This window comes from Arachis ipaensis, chromosome B9 (assembly GCF_059453495.1).
Source record: "Arachis ipaensis isolate K30076 ecotype BB chromosome B9, ASM5945349v1, whole genome shotgun sequence".
In the NCBI taxonomy this organism is placed as follows: Eukaryota; Viridiplantae; Streptophyta; class Magnoliopsida; order Fabales; family Fabaceae; genus Arachis; species Arachis ipaensis.
In genome coordinates, this window is record NC_142444.1 from 125,004,320 (window position 1) to 125,020,427 (window position 16,108).

At 38.1% G+C, this 16,108-nt stretch overlaps 2 non-coding genes across 2 annotated transcripts; one reads left to right on the forward strand and one right to left on the reverse strand.

Moving 5' to 3' along the window:
* Positions 1 to 6,149: 6,149 nt before the first annotated feature.
* Positions 6,150 to 6,257, reverse strand: LOC148546209 (small nucleolar RNA R71). Its single transcript, XR_015902044.1, has one exon. It is a non-coding gene; the product is annotated as a small nucleolar RNA R71 (small nucleolar RNA).
* A 7,099-nt stretch (positions 6,258 to 13,356) lies between these two features.
* On the forward strand, positions 13,357 to 13,464 carry LOC148546210 (small nucleolar RNA R71). The gene has a single exon (XR_015901625.1). It is a non-coding gene; the product is annotated as a small nucleolar RNA R71 (small nucleolar RNA).
* Positions 13,465 to 16,108: the final 2,644 nt, after the last annotated feature.

Genomic DNA, 16,108 nt, shown 5'->3' on the forward strand with positions numbered 1-16,108 from the left:
GTGGTGTGTGGATGAAAGGTGTGGATTGATAGGGTTGGTGTATGATGAACGGATGGAGTTTTAGCATAGGATGAGCACAAGGATCCTCATCTTTATGAAGGAGATTGGTTCGGTCTCCAAGGGTCTCATTCTTTCAATTTTTGCATAGTAACATTTTCCAATGTATTCCCCCTTGAGACAAGTGTGAAATACTCTCCTTTTGTGGTAGCCGAATCTTCCTTTCTGTTGTCCATCAATTTTCCTACAAAACAAAAAAAAGGTGTAATTATTAATTGTGTGGATAGTGGCGGCAAAATAAAAATGGAAACAACTACCACTTTTTTTAGTTTTTGTTTGTAACTAACTAAGTAGTATTCATGAATGCCAACCAACTGATTAACTGAATATCCATGTACGCAACATTGGCAACACCAAACTTAGTTTGGTGCCATGTGGTGTAAAAGATTTGTTCAAGGCTCCTAAGAGTGACATGATGTGGGTTACATTCATGTTCTCTTAGTGTGCCTTGAACACCAAACTTGTTCCTCACTATATGTTGCACACAATGATTCATTCAAGTTCATATCAAGTTGATTTGAATTTCATGAACCTTGATTTATTAACTATTTTTAAAAACATGTAAAACATGGGTTGCCTCCCATGAAGCGCTTCTTTAGCATCACTAGCTTGACGTTTTGCCTTTGTCATGGTGGCTGGTAATGCTTCAGATCTTCCCCTCTTGCAGTAGACCTATATCCATTGGCTTCATCAAGGATATCCACATGTTCTAAGGAAAGAACTCTGTTGATGGTGAAGACCTTAGGTAACTGAGATGGGATAGTGGGGAGATGAGGTGGAATATTTGGGAAGTAGGCTGAGATCACTTTATCCCCTGGAGAAAAGTTCTCTGTAGGGATCTTCTTGTTCCTCCACCTCCTTGGTACCTTCTTCTTTGTTCCTTTTGATGTTGCCTTACTCTTTGTGACCTCCTCTTTCAAATAGGTTTTGTTGCTGGTCTCATATAGCTCTGGTGGTTTAGGTTCCTCCTGATTTTCTTTGAGTTGTGACAGCTGCTGATTGCCTTGTTCCTCAACTAAGGAGATTCCCAGATGTGCTGGTTGTGCTTCAGTGCTTGCTTCTTCCTTCAGTATCTCACTGTGATCTTTGCTTGGTTCTTTGTTCTCTTGATCTGTTTCTTGTGAAAGGTTGAAAACATTGAAGGTGAGTTGTTCGTCTTGGATCCTCAAAATTAGCTCCCCTCGCTCCACATCTATAAGTGCTCGGGCTGTAGCTAGGAATGGTCTTCCCAATATGATTGGGTGGAGGTGACTCTCTTCCATGTCCAAGATGACAAAGTCTGTAGACAGGAAGTATTTTCCAACCTTCACCAGCACATTTTCAACTACTCCCACTGCTTGTTTTTTATTTTTGTCAACCAACCTGATGACTACATTTGTGGGCATTATCTCATTGATCTGCAGTCTCTTCATAAGGGATAAAGGCATTAAGTTGATGCTTGCTCCCAGATCACAGAGTCCTTTATCAAACATTATTTCTCCTATGGCACAGGGGATGTAAAAACTCCCTGGGTCCTTCCCTTTTTTTAGGCAACTCCAGTTGAAGGAGAGCACTGGACTTCTTGTTCATCACTATGGTTTGTCCTCTCTTGAGTGAGCTTTTCCTGGTTAGTAGCTCCTTCATATACTTGATGTATGAGGGAATTTGTTGGAAGGCCTTGATGAATGGTATGTTTACATGGAGAGATGCAAATATGTCAAGGAACCTTGAGTATATTCTCTTCTCCACACAGCCATTTAGTAATTGGGGAAAGGGTGCATAGAGTCTCAGTAGCTCCTTCTGTGTAAGCTCTTTCTGTATAATTGTGGTTTCTTGATGATTCTCCCCCTGCTTTCCTGCTGAAGTGTCTTTAGGTTGTTCTGATGGGTTGTTCAGCTCTTCCTCAGTCTCCTTATCACTTATAGTCACCATCTTGCAATCTTCCCATCTGACTTTCTTTGCTTCACCTCTTGGATTTTTCTCTGTGTCACTTGGGAACTGATGAGCGGATAATTTATACGCTTTTTGGCATTGTTTTTAGTATGTTTTTAGTAGGATCTAGTTACTTTTAGGGATGTTTTCATTAGTTTTTATGTTAAATTCACATTTCTGGACTTTACTATGAGTTTGTGTGTTTTTCTGTGATTTCAGGTATTTTCTGGCTGAAATTGAGGGACTTGAGCAAAAATCAGATTCAGAGGTTGAAGAAGGACTGCTGATGTTGTTGGATTCTAACCTCCCTGCACTCAAAATAGATTTTCTGGAGCTACAGAACTCAAAATGGCGCGCTTTTAATTGCGTTGGAAAGTAGACATCCAGGGCTTTCCAGCGATATATAATAGTCCATACTTTGGCCGAGTTTAGATGACGCAAACTGGCGTTCAACGCCAGCTCTCTGCCCAATTCTGGCGTCCAGCGCCAGAAACAAGTTGCAAAGTGGAGTTCAACGCCCAAAATGGCACAAAAGCTGGCGTTCAACTCCAAGAATGACCTCTCCACGTGTAGACTTCAAGCCCAGCACAAGCACACACCAAGTGCGCCCCAGAAGTGGATTTATGCATCAATTACTTACTTCTGTAAACCCTAGTGACTAGTTTATTATAAATAGAACTTTTTATCATTGTATTCGTAGTCTTGGTTGCTCCGGTTCCCCTCTGGGACCGAGACCAATGAACTCCATTATCACTTATGTATTTTCAACGGTAGAGTTTCTACACTCCATAGATTAAGGTGTGGAGCTCTGCTGTTCCTCAAAGATTAATGCAAAGTACTACTATTTTTCTATTCAATTCAACTTATTCCGCTTCTAAGATATGCATTCGCACTTCAACCTGAATGTGATGAACGTGACAATCATCATCATTCCCTATGAACGCGTGCCTGACAACCACTTCCGTTCTACCTTAGATTGAATGAGTATCTCTTAGATCTCTTAATCAGAATCTTCGTGGTATAAGCTAGATTGATGGCGGCATTCATGAGAGTCCGGAAAGTCTAAACCTTGTCCGTGGTATTCCGAGTATGACTCTGGGATTGAATGACTGTGACGAACTCCAAACTCGCGAGTGCTGGGCGTAGTGACAGATGCAAAAGGATAGTAAATCCTATTCCAGTATGATCGAGAACCTCCAAGATGATTAGCCATGCAGTGACAGCGCATCAGACCATTTTCACAGAGAGGAATAGGATGCAACCATCGACAAGGGTGATGCCTCCAGACGATTAGCCGTGCTATGACAGAGCATTTGGACCATTTTCCCGAGAGGATTGAAAGTAGCCATTGGCACCGGTGACATCCTTACATAAAGCCAGCCATAGAAAGGAGTAAGACTGATTGGATGAAGACAGTAGGAAAGCGGAGGTTCAGAGGAACGAATGCATCTCCATACGCTTATCTGAAATTCTCACTAATGATTTACATAAGTATTTCTATCCTTCTTTTATTACTAAATTTTGAAAACTACATAACTATTCTATATCCGCCTGACTGAGATTTACAAGGTGACCATAGCTTGCTTCATATCAACAATCTCCGTGGGATTCGACCCTTACTCACGTAAGGTATTACTTGGACGACCCAGTGCACTTGCTGGTTAGTTATGCGAAGTTGTGAAGATATGTTTAGACCATGATTCTGTGCATCCATTTTTGGTGCCATCGCCAGGGAATCAATTTCGAACAATAATTCACAACCTGAGTAACAATTTCGCATACCAAGTTTTTGGCGCCGTTGCCGGGGATTGTTCGAGTTTGGACAACTGACGGTTCATCTTGTTGCTCAGATTAGGTAATTTTCTTTTTGTTTTATTTTCAAAAAAAAAAATTTCAAAAATCTTTCAAAAATTTTCTCCTTTGTTTTTGAAAAAAAAATTTTTAAAATAAAAAAAAGTTTTCAAAAATATATTTTTCTTCAGAATTTTTAAGAATGAATTCTAGTGTTTCATGAAGCAGGTTAAAGCCTGGCTGACTGTAGGGCATGTTAGGCGTGTCATGTCTGAGTTACATACTAAAGCTTGGCTGGCTATTAAGCCATGCCTGACCCTTTGATTGGAGCTTTAGACCAAAGAGCATAAGATTCCTGGAATTCATATTAAAAATTTTGGAATCCTTATTTTTCTTTTTGAAAATGATTTTCGAGAAAATTAAAAGAAAATACAAAAAAAAAATTTCATAAAATCATAAAAATCAAAAATAATTTTTATGTTTCTTGTTTGAGTCATGTGTCATGTTATAAGTTTGGTTTCAATTGCATATTCATTTTGCATTTTTCGAAAATTCATGCATTCATGGTGTTCTTCATGATCTTCAAATTGTTCTTGGTAAGTCTTCTTATTTGATCTTGATGTTTTCTTGTTTTGCATCTTTTCTTGTTTTACATGTGCATTTTTGCATCCATAGAGTCTAAACATGAAAGATTTCTAAGTTTGGTGTCTTGCATGTTTTCTTTGCATTAAAAATTTTTCAGAAACATGTTCTTGATGTTCATCTTGACATTCAAAGTGTTCTTGGTGTTCATCTTGACATTCATAGTGTTCTTGCATTCATCACATACTTTGATCCAAAATTTTCATGCATTGAGTCTTTTTCATGTTTTTCTCTCTCATCATTAAAAAATTCAAAAATAAAAAAAAATATCTTTCCCTTTTTCTCTCTTAAAATTTCGAAAATTAGATTTGACTTTTTTAAAAATTTTTTAAAATCTGGTTGTTTTTATAAGTCAAATCAAAATTTCAATTTAAAAATCTTATCTTTTTCAAAATCTTTTTCAAAAATCAAATCTTTTTCATTTTTCTTAGTTATTTTCGAAAATTTTAAAAATATTTTTCAAAAATCTTTTTCTTATCTTTACCTCATACTTTTCGAAAATAACATCATCAATTAATGTTTTAATTCAAAAATTTCAAGTTTGTTGCTTGCTTATTAAGAAAGATTCAAACTTAGAGTTCTAGAATCATATCTTGTGATTTCTTGTGAATCAAGTCATTAATTATGATTTTAAAAATCAAATCTTTTTCAAAAACTAATTTCAATCATATCTTTTCAAAAATATCTTCTTATCTTATCTTTTTCAAAAATTTGATTTCAAAATATCTTTTCTAACTTCCTATCTTCTTATCTTTTCAAAATTGATTTTCAAAATTTGTTTCAACTAACTAACTAACTTTTTGTTTGTTTCTTATCTTTTTCAAAACTACCTAACTAACTCTCTCTCTCTCTAATTTTCGAAAATATCTTCCCTCTTTTTCAAAAATTCTTTTTAATTAACTAATTATTTTAATTTTTGATTTTTTTTATTTTCGAAAATTACTAACCTTTTTCAAAAACTATGTTCAAAAATCACTAACTCTTTTTCAAAAATTATTTTCGAAAATCCTCTCCCTCTCTCATCTTATTCTATTTATTTATTCATCTACTAACATCTCTTCATCTCACATCACTGCTCCTATCCTTACCCTTGTGTTTGGATTCTTCATTCTTCTTCATCCCTATTCCTTTTCTTCTTCTACTAACAATAAGAAACCTCTTTACTGTGACATAGAGGATTCCTCTTCTTTTCTTGTTCTCTTCTCTTTCTTATGAGCAGGAACAAGGAAAAAGACATTCTTGTTGAAGCTGATCCAGAACCTGAAAGGACTCTGAAGAGGAAACTAAGAGAAGCTAAATTACAACAATCCAGAGACAACCTTATTGAAAATTTCGAACAAGTAAAGGAGATGGCAGCCGAACCCAACAACAATAATGCAAGGAGAATGCTTGGTGTCTTTACTGCACCTAATTCTAATTTACATGGAAGAAGCATCTCCATTCCTGCCATTGGAGCAAACAACTTTGAGCTGAAACCTCAATTAGTTTCTCTGATGCAGCAGAACTGCAAGTTTCATGGACTTCCATCTGAAGATCCTTTTCAGTTTTTAACTGAATTCTTGCAGATATGTGATACCGTTAAGACAAATAGAGTAGATCCTGAAGTCTACAGGCTCATGCTTTTCCCTTTTGCTATAAGAGACAGAGCTAGAGTATGGTTGGACTCTCAACCCAGAGATAGCCTGAACTCTTGGGATAAGCTGGTCACGGCTTTCTTAGCCAAGTTCTTTCCTCCTCAAAAGCTGAGCAAGCTTAGAGTGGATGTTCAGACCTTCAGACAGAAGGAAGGTGAATCCCTCTATGAAGCTTGGGAGAGATACAAAGGACTGACCAAAAAGTGTCCTTCTGACATGCTTTCAGAATGGACCATCCTGGATATATTTTATGATGGTCTGTCTGAATTAGCTAAGATGTCATTGGATACTTCTGCAGGTGGATCCATTCACCTAAAGAAAACGCCTGCAGAAGCTCAAGAACTCATTGACATGGTTGCTAATAACCAGTTCATGTACACTTCTTAGAGGAATACTGTGAGTAATGGGACGCCTCAGAAGAAGGGAGTTCTTGAAATTGATACTCTGAATGCCATACTGGCTCAGAATAAAATATTGACTCAGCAAGTCAATATGATTTCGCAGAGTCTGAATGGAATGCAAGCTGCGTCCAATAGTACTCAAGAGGCATCTTCTGAAGAAGAAGCTTATGATCCTGAGAACCCTGCAATAGCATAGGTAAATTACATGGGTGAACCTTATGGAAACACCTATAATCCATCATGGAGAAATCACCCAAATCTCTCATGGAAGGATCAAAATCCTCAACAAGGCTTTAATAATGGTGGAAGAAACAGGTTTAGCAATAGCAAGCCCTTTTCATCATCCACTCAGCAACAGACAGAGAATTCTAAGCAGAATTTATCTAGCTTAGTAAATTTAGTCTCTGATCTATCTAAGGCCACTTTGAGTTTCATGAATGAAACAAGATCCTCCATTAGAAATTTGGAAGCACAAGTGGGCCAGCTGAGTAAAAGGATCACTGAAGTCCCTCCTAGTACTCTCCCAAGCAATACAGAAGAGAATCCAAAAGGAGAGTGCAAGGCCATTGAATTAATTACCATGGCCAAACCCACAAGAGAGGAGAAGAACGTGAATTCCAAGGAGGAAGACCTCCTGGGACGTCCAGTGATCAATAAGGAGCTTCCCTCTGAGGAACCTAAGGAATCTGAGACTCATCTAGAGACCATAGAGATTCCATTGAACCTCCTTATGCCATTCATGAGCTCTAATGAGTATTCCTCTTCTGAAGAGAATGAGGATGTTACAGAAGAGCAAGCTGCCAAGTTCCTTGGTGCAATCATGAAGCTAAATGCCAAATTATTCGGTATTGAAACTTGGGAAGATGAACCTCCTTTGTTCACCAATGAACTAAGTGATCTGGATCAACTTACATTGCCTCAGAAGAGACAGGATCCTGGAAAGTTCATATTACCTTGTACCATAAGCACCATGATCTTTAAGGCTCTGTGTGACCTTGGTTCAGGAATAAACCTCATGCCCCTCTCTGTAATAGAGAAACTGGGAATCTATGGGGTGCAAGCTGCTAAAATCTCACTAGAGATGGCAGACAATTCAAGAAAACAGGCTTATGGACAAGTAGAGGACGTGTTAGTGAAGGTTGAAGGCCTTTACATCCCTACTGATTTCATAGTCTTGGATACTGGAAAGGAAGAGGATGAATCCATCATCCTAGGAAGGCCTTTCCTAGCCGCAGCAAGAGCTGTAATTGATGTGGACAGAGGAGAATTGATCCTTCAATTAAATAAGGACAACCTTGTGTTTACAACTCAAGGATCTCTCTCTGCATCCATGGAGAGGAAGCAGAAAAAGCTTCTCTCAAAGCAGAGTGAACCAAAGCCTCCACAGTCAAACTCTAAGTTTGGTGTCAAACCCCCATATCCAAACTCTAAGTTTGGTGTTGGGAGGTCTCAATAAAGCTCTGCACATCTGAGCCCACTGTCAAGCTATTGACATTAAAGAAGCGCTTGTTGGGAGGCAACCTGGTTCACGAAATTGTGATACATATCCATGGCTTCAAAGGCCTGGTGCTCTGATCTAGTTTTATTGTCTGTCACAACTTCGATACAACTAACCAGCAAGTGCACTGGGTCGTCCAAGTAATACCTTACGTGAGTAAGGGTCGAATCCCACGGAGATTGTTGGTATGAAGCAAGCTATGGTCACCTTGTAAATCTCAGTCAGGCGAATATAAATGGATAATGGTGTTTTCGAATATTAATTAATAAAATAGGGATAGAAATACTTATGTAATTCATTGGTAGGAATTTCAGATAAGCGAATGGAGATGCTTTCGTTCCTCTGAACCTCTGCTTTCCTGCTATCTTCATCCAATCAGTCTTACTCCTTTCCATGGCTGGCTTTATGCAAGGGCATCACCGTTGTCAGTGGCTACATCCCCTCCTCTCAGTGAATAATATGCTCACGCACCCTGTCACGGCACGGCTATTCATCTGTCGGTTCCCGATCATGCTGGAATAGGATTCACCCTCCTTTTGCGTCTGTCACTAACGCCCAGCACTCGCGAGTTTGAAGCTCGTCACAGTCATTCAATCATTGAATCCTACTCAGAATACCACAGACAAGGTTTAGACCTTCCGGATTCTCTTGAATGCCGCCATCATTCTAGCTTACGCCACGAAGATTCTGGTTAGGAGATCTAAGAGATACTCATTCTAGCTTAATTCATGTAGAACAGAAGTGTTTGTCAGGCACGCGTTCATAAGGGGGAAGGATGATGAGCGTCACACATAATCATCACCTTCATCACGTTCTTGGGTGCGAATGGATATCTTAGAAGCAAAATAAGATGAATTGAATAGAAAACAGTAGTACTTTCATTAATCTTTGAGGAACAGCAGAGCTCCACACCTTAATCTATGGAGTGTAGAAACTCTACCGTATGAAAATACATAAGTTAAGGTCCAGGCATGGCCGAGATGGCCAGCCCCCTAAAATGTGATCAAAGGATCATAAGGTTGATCCAAAGATGGTCAAAAAGACTAGTAAGAGGTCCTATTTATAATAAACTAGCTACTAGGGTTTACATGAGTAAGTATTTGATGTATAAATCCACTTCCGGGGCCCACTTGGTGTGTGTTTGGGCTGAGCTTAAGTGTTGCACGTGCAAAGGCCATTTGTGGAGTTGAACGCCAGTTTCTGTGCCAGTTTGGGCGTTCAACTCTGGTTTTGGATCCTTTTCTGGCGCTGGACGCCAGATTTGGGCAGAAGGCTGGCGTTGAATGCCAGTTTACGTCGTCAATTCTTGGCCAAAGTATGGACTATTATATATTGCTGGAAAGCCCTGGATGTCTACTTTCCAACGCATTTGGAAGCGCGCCATTTCGAGTTCTGTAGATCCAGAAAATCCACTTTGAGTGCAGGGAGGTCAGAATCCAACAGCATCAGCAGTCCTTTTTCAACCTCTGAATCTGATTTCTGCTCAAGTCCCTCAATTTCAGCCAGAAAATACCTGAAATCACAGAAAAACACACAAGCTCATAGTAAAGTCTAGAAATGTGAATTTAACATAAAAACTAATGAAAACATCCCTAAAAGTAACTAGATCCTACTAAAAACATACTAAAAACAATGTCAAAAAGCGTATAAATTATCCGCTCATCACAACACCAAACTTAAATTGTTGCTTGTCCCCAAGCAACTGAAAATCAAATAGGATAAAAAGAAGAGAATATACTATTAATTCCAAACTATCAATGAAACATAGCTTCAATCATATGAGCGGGACTTATAGCTTTTTGCCTCTTGAATAGTTTTGGCATCTCACTTTATCCATTGAGGTTCAGAATGATTGGCATCTATAGGAACTTCAGATTTCGAATAGTGTTATTGACTCTCCTAGTTCAGTATGATGATTCTTGAACACAGCTTCTTTATGAGTCTTGGCCGTGGCCCTAAGCACTTTGTTTTCCAGTATTACCACCGGATACATAAATGCCACAGACACATAACTGGGTGAACCTTTTCAGATTGTGACTCAGCTTTGCTAAAGTCCCCAATTAGAGGTGTCCAGGGTTCTTAAGCACACTCTTCTTTTTTTTTTTTTTTGCTTTGGACCTTGACTTTAACCGCTCAGTCTCAAGTTTTCACTTGACACCTACACGCCACAAGCACATGGTTAGGGACAGCTTGGTTTAGCCGCTTAGACCAGGATTTTATTCCTTTAGTCCCTCCTATCCACTGATGCTCAAAGCCTTGGGATCCTTTTTATTTGCCCTTGCCTTTTGGTTTTAAGGGTTATTGGCTTTTTCTGCTTGCTTTTTCTTTCTATTTTTTTTTCTGCAAGCTTTGCTCTTTGCTGCTTTTTCTTGCTTCAAGAATCATTTTTATGATTTTTCAGATTATCAAATAACATGTCTCCTAGTCATCATTCTTTCAAGAGCCAACATATTTAACATTCTTAAACAACAACTTCAAAAGACATATGCACTGTTCAAGCATACATTCAGAAAACAAGAAGCATTGTCACCACATCAATATAATTAAACTAAGTTCAAGGATAAATTCGAAACTCATGTACTTCTTGTTCTTTTGAATTAAAACATTTTTCATTTAAGAGAGGTGATGGATTCATAGGACATTTATATCTTTAAGACAAAGTTACTAACTACTAATGATCATGTAATGAAGACACACACATAGATGAGCACATAACATAGAAAACGAAAAACAGAGAGAGTAAGAACAAGGAATGAGTCCACCTTAGTGATGTCCTTGAGCTCTTCTATGTCTCTTCCTTGTCTTTGCTGCTCCTCCTTCATTGCTTTTAGATCTTCTCTGATTTCATGAAGGATGATGGAGTGCTCTTGATGTTCCACCCTTAGTTGCTTCCAATAATTGTGTGGAAGAAAATGTATCCCCTGAGGTATCTCAGGAATCTCTTGATTTGCAGTCAAATGTTCTACCACTAAGCTATAGACCCTTGATGGAAGCTTTTGTCTTCCCTTTCCTTCTTTCTAGAGGCTTCTCTGGCCTTAGGTGCCATCAATGGTTATGGAAAAAAAAAAACAAAAAAGCTATGCTTTTTACCACACCAAACTTAGAATGTTGCTCGCCCTCGAGCAAAAGAAGAAAGACTGAAGAAGATATGGAGGAGATGGATGGGAGTGTGTATTCGGCCATATGGGTGGGATTGGGTGGGAGAGAGATGTTGAATTTTGAAGGTAGTGGGTGTATGGATGTGAGTGGTAAATGGATAACAGAAGGGATGATCATAAATGGGAAGAGAGATGATGAGGTAGGTGGGGATCCTGTGGGATCTACAGATCCTGAGGTGTCAAGGCATTTACATCCCTGCACCAATTTAGGCATGCAAAATGCCCTTGCACACAACTCTGGGCGTTCAGCGCCAGGTTGGTGCCCATTTTGGGCGTTCAACGCCCCTTTGCTGCCATTTCTGGCGTTGAACGCCAGAACCATGCTTGTTCTGGGCGTTCAGCGCCAGGATGCTCCCATTCTGGGCGTTCAGCGCCAGAACTATGCTCTGTTCTGGCGTTTGAACGCCAGACAGATGCTCCTCCAGGGTGTGATTTTTCTTCTGCTGTTTTTGATTCCGTTTCTGATTTTTTTGTTTATTTTGTGACTCCACATGATCATGAACCTAAGAAAACATGAAAAACAATAAAAATAAGAATTAGATAAACATTGGGTTGCCTCCCAACAAGCGCTTCTTTAATGTCAATAGCTTGACAGTGGGCTCTCATGGAGCCTCACAGATGTGCAGAGCTTTGTTGAGACTCTCCAACACCAAACTTAGAGTTTGGATATGGGAGTTCAACACCAAACTTAGAGTTTGACTGTGGGGGCTCTGGTTGACTCTGCTTGGAGAGAAGCTTTTTCTGCTTCCTCTCCATGGTTGCAGAGGGAGATCCTTGAGTTTTAAACACAAGGGAGTTCTCATTCCATTGAAGGACTATTTCACCTCTGTCAACATCAATCACAGCTCTTGCTGTGGCCAGGAAAGGTCTTCCTAGGATGATGGATTCATCCTCTTCCTTTCCAGTATCCAGGACTATGAAATCAGTAGGTATGTAAAGGCCCTCAACCTTTACTAATACATCTTCTACTTGTCCATAAGCCTGTCTTCTTGAGCTGTCTGCCATCTCTAGTGAGATTTTAGCAGCTTGCACCCCATAGATTCCCAGTTTCTCTATTACAGAGAGGGGCATGAGGTTTATACCTGAACCAAGGTCACAGAGAGCCTTAAAGATCATGGTGCCTATGGTACAGGGTATTATGAACTTTCCAGGATCCTGTCTCTTCTGAGGCAATGTCAGTTGATCCAGATCACTTAGTTCATTGATGAACAAGGGAGGTTCAACTTCCCAAGCATCAATGCCAAACAATTTGGCATTCAGCTTCATGATTGCACCAAGAAACTTGGCAGTTTGCTCTTCAGTAACATCCTCATTCTCTTCAGAAGAGGAATACTCATCAGAGCTCATGAAGGGCATAAGGAGGTTCAATGGAATCTCTATGGTCTCTAAATGAGCCTCAGAGTCCTTTGGTTCCTCAGAGGGAAGCTCCTTATTGATCACTGGACGTCCCAGGAGGTCTTCCTCCTTGGGATTCACGTCCTCTCCTCTCCTCACAGGTTCGGCCATGGCGCTTATGTCAATGGCCTTGCACTCTCCTTTTGGGTTCTCTTCTGTATTGCTTGGGAGAGTACTAGGAGGGATTTCAGTGATCCTTTTACTCAGCTGGCCCACTTGTGCTTCCAGATTTCTAATGGAAGACCTTGTTTCATTCATGAAACTTACAGTGGCCTTAGATAGATCAGAGACTAGATTTGCTAAATTAGAAGCATTTTGTTCAGAGTTCTCTGTCTGTTGCTGAGTTGATGATGGAAAAGGCTTGCTATTGCTAAACCTGTTTCTTCCACCATTATTAAAGCCTTGTTGGGGCTTTTGATCCTTCCATGAGAAATTTGGATGATTTCTCCATGTTGAGTTATAGGTGTTTCCATAAGGTTCACCTATGTAATTTACCTCTGCTATTGCAGGGTTCTCAGGATCATGGGCTTCTTCTTCAGAAGATGCCTCTTGAGTACTGTTGGATGCAGCTTGCATTCCATGCAGACTCTGAGAAATCATATTGACTTGCTGAGTCAATATTTTGTTCTGAGCCAATATGGCATTCAGAGTATCAACTTCAAGAACTCCCTTCTTCATAGGCGTCCCATTGCTCACAGGATTCCTTTAGAAGTGTATATGAACTGGTTATTAGCAACCATGTCAATGAGTTCTTGAGCGTCTGCAGGCGTTTTCTTTAGGTGAATGGATCCACCTGCAGAAGTGTCCAGTGACATCTTTGATATCTCAGATAAACCATCATAGAATATATCCAGGATGGTCCATTCTGAAAGCATGTCAGAAGGACACTTTTTGGTCAACTGTTTGTATCTTTCCCAAGCTTCATAGAGAGATTCACCTTCTTTCTGTCTGAAGGTTTGAACATCAGCTCTAAGCTTGCTCAGCTTTTGAGGAGGAAAGTACTTGGCTAAGAAAGCCGTGACCAGCTTATCCCAAGAGTTCAGGCTATCTTTGGGTTGAGAGTCCAACCAGATTCTAGCTCTGTCTCTTACAGCAAAGGGGAAAAGCATGAGCCTGTAGACTTCAGGATCTATTTCATTAGTCTTAACAGTATCACATATCTGCAAGAACTCAGTTAAGAACTGAAAAGGATCTTCAGATGGAAGTCCATGAAACTTGCAGTTCTGCTGCATCAGAGAAACTAACTGAGGTTTCAGCTCAAAGTTGTTTGCTCCAATGGCAGGAATGGAGATGCTTCTTCCATGTAAATTGGAATTAGGTGCAGTAAAGTCACCAAGCATCTTCCTTACATTATTATTATTTTCGGCTGCCATCTCCTCTGCCTGTTCGAAAATTTCTGAAAGGTTATCTCTGGATTGTTGTATTTTAGTTTCTCTTAATTTTCTCTTCAGAGTCCTTTCAGGTTCTGGATCTGCTTCCACAATAATGTTCTTGTCCTTGCTCCTGCTCATATGACAAAGAAGAAGGCACAGAAAAATAATAATAATAATAGAGATCCTTTATACCACAGTATAGGGATTCCTGTGTGAGTGGAAGAAGATGGGGAGACAAAGAATGTAATATAATGGAAGAAACACATCTGTGAGGATGGACGAGAGGTGAGATGAGATGTTAGGATATGAATGAATAAATAGAATAAGATGAGAGAGAAGGAGGGAATTTTCGAAAATTAATTTTGAAAAGGGGTTAGTGATTTTTGAAAATAGTTTTTGAAAATTGTTAGTATTTTTATTTTTATTTTTTTTTTTCGAAAATTTTTGAAATTAAAAATAAAAATAATAAAAAAAGAAATTTTTGAAAAAGAGGGGAGATATTTTCGAAAATTGGAGAGAGAGAGTTAGTTAGGTGGTTTTGAAAAAGTTAAGAAACAAACAAAAAGTTAGTTAGTTAGTTGAAACAATTTTTGAAAAGATAAGAAGTTAGGAAGTTAGAAAAGATATTTTGAAAAGATATTTTTGAAAAAGATAAGATAAGAAGATATTTTTGAAAAGATATGATAGAGATTAGTTTTTGAAAAAGATTTGATTTTTAAAATCACAATTAATGACTTGATTCATAAGAAATCACAAGATATGATTCTAGAACTTAAAGTTTGAATCTTTCTTAACAAGCAAGTAACAAACTTCAAATTTTTGAATCAAAACATTAATTGATTAGTTATTTTCGAAAGTTTTATATAAAAATAAGAAAAAGATTTTTGAAAAATATTTTTGAAATTTTCGAAAATAATTAAGAATTTTGAAAAAGATTTGAATTTTGAAAAAGATTTTGAAAAAGATAAGATTTTCAAATTGAAAAATTTGATTTGACTCATAAGAAACAAATTGATTTTAAAAATTTTTGAAAAAGTCAATCCAAATTTTCGAATTTGATGAGAGAAAAAGGGAAAGATATTTTTTTTTATTTTTTTATTTTTGAATTTTTATGATGAGAGGGATAAACACAAAAAAAATGCAATGCATGAAATTTTTAGATCAAAACATGTGATGCATGCAAGAATGATATGAATGTCAAGATGAACACCAAGAACACTTTAAATGTCATGATGAACATCAAGAACATATTTTTGAAAAATTTTTAATGCAAGGAAAACATGCAAGACACCAAACTTAGAATTCTTTAATGCTTAGACACTAAGAATTCAAGAATGCATATGATAAACATGAAAAGACACAAAACAAAAAATCATCAAGATCAAACAAGAAGACTTACCAAGAACAACTTGAAGATCATGAAGAACACTATGAATGCATGAAATTTTCGAAAAATGCAAGATGCATATGCAAGTGACACCAAACTTATAACATGACTCAAGACTCAAACAAGAAACACAAAATATTTTTTTGATTTTTATGATTTTCTAATTTTTTTGTATTTTTTTTTCGAAAATTATTATGAAAAAAAAGAAAAATAAGGATTCCAAAATTTTTAATATGAATTCCAGGAATCTTGCATTCTTAGTCTAAAGCTTCAGTCCAGGAATTAGACATGGCTCACTAGCCAGCCAAGCTTTCAATGAAAGCTCCAGTCCAAAACACTAGACATGGCCAATGGCCAGCCAAGCTGTGATATATGGAATTACATGCATTGAAGTGATTAGTTGAAGCCTCAGTCCAAAAGAATTTAGACATGGCTTTACAGCCAGCCAGGCTTCAACATGCTTCATGAAACACTAGAATTCATTCTTAAAAATTTTGAATAAAATTTTTTTGAAAACATTTTTTTTTTGAAAACATTTTTATTATTTTCGAAAACAGATGAGAAAATTTTAGAAATATTTTTGAAAATTTTTTTGAAAAGAAAATAAAAAGAAAATTACCTAATCTGAGCAACAAGATGAACCGTTAGTTGTCCAAACTCAAACAATCCCCGGCAACGGCGCCAAAAACTTGGTGCTGTTGCCGGATCAAAAGGGAATCTGGCACTGATGTTACCGGACCAAAAGCTTGCCGAAAACTCAAACAATCCCCGGCAACGGCGCCAAAAACTTGGTGCACGAAATTGTGATACATATCCATGGCTTCAAAGGCCTGGTGCTCTGATCTAGTTTTATTGTCTGTC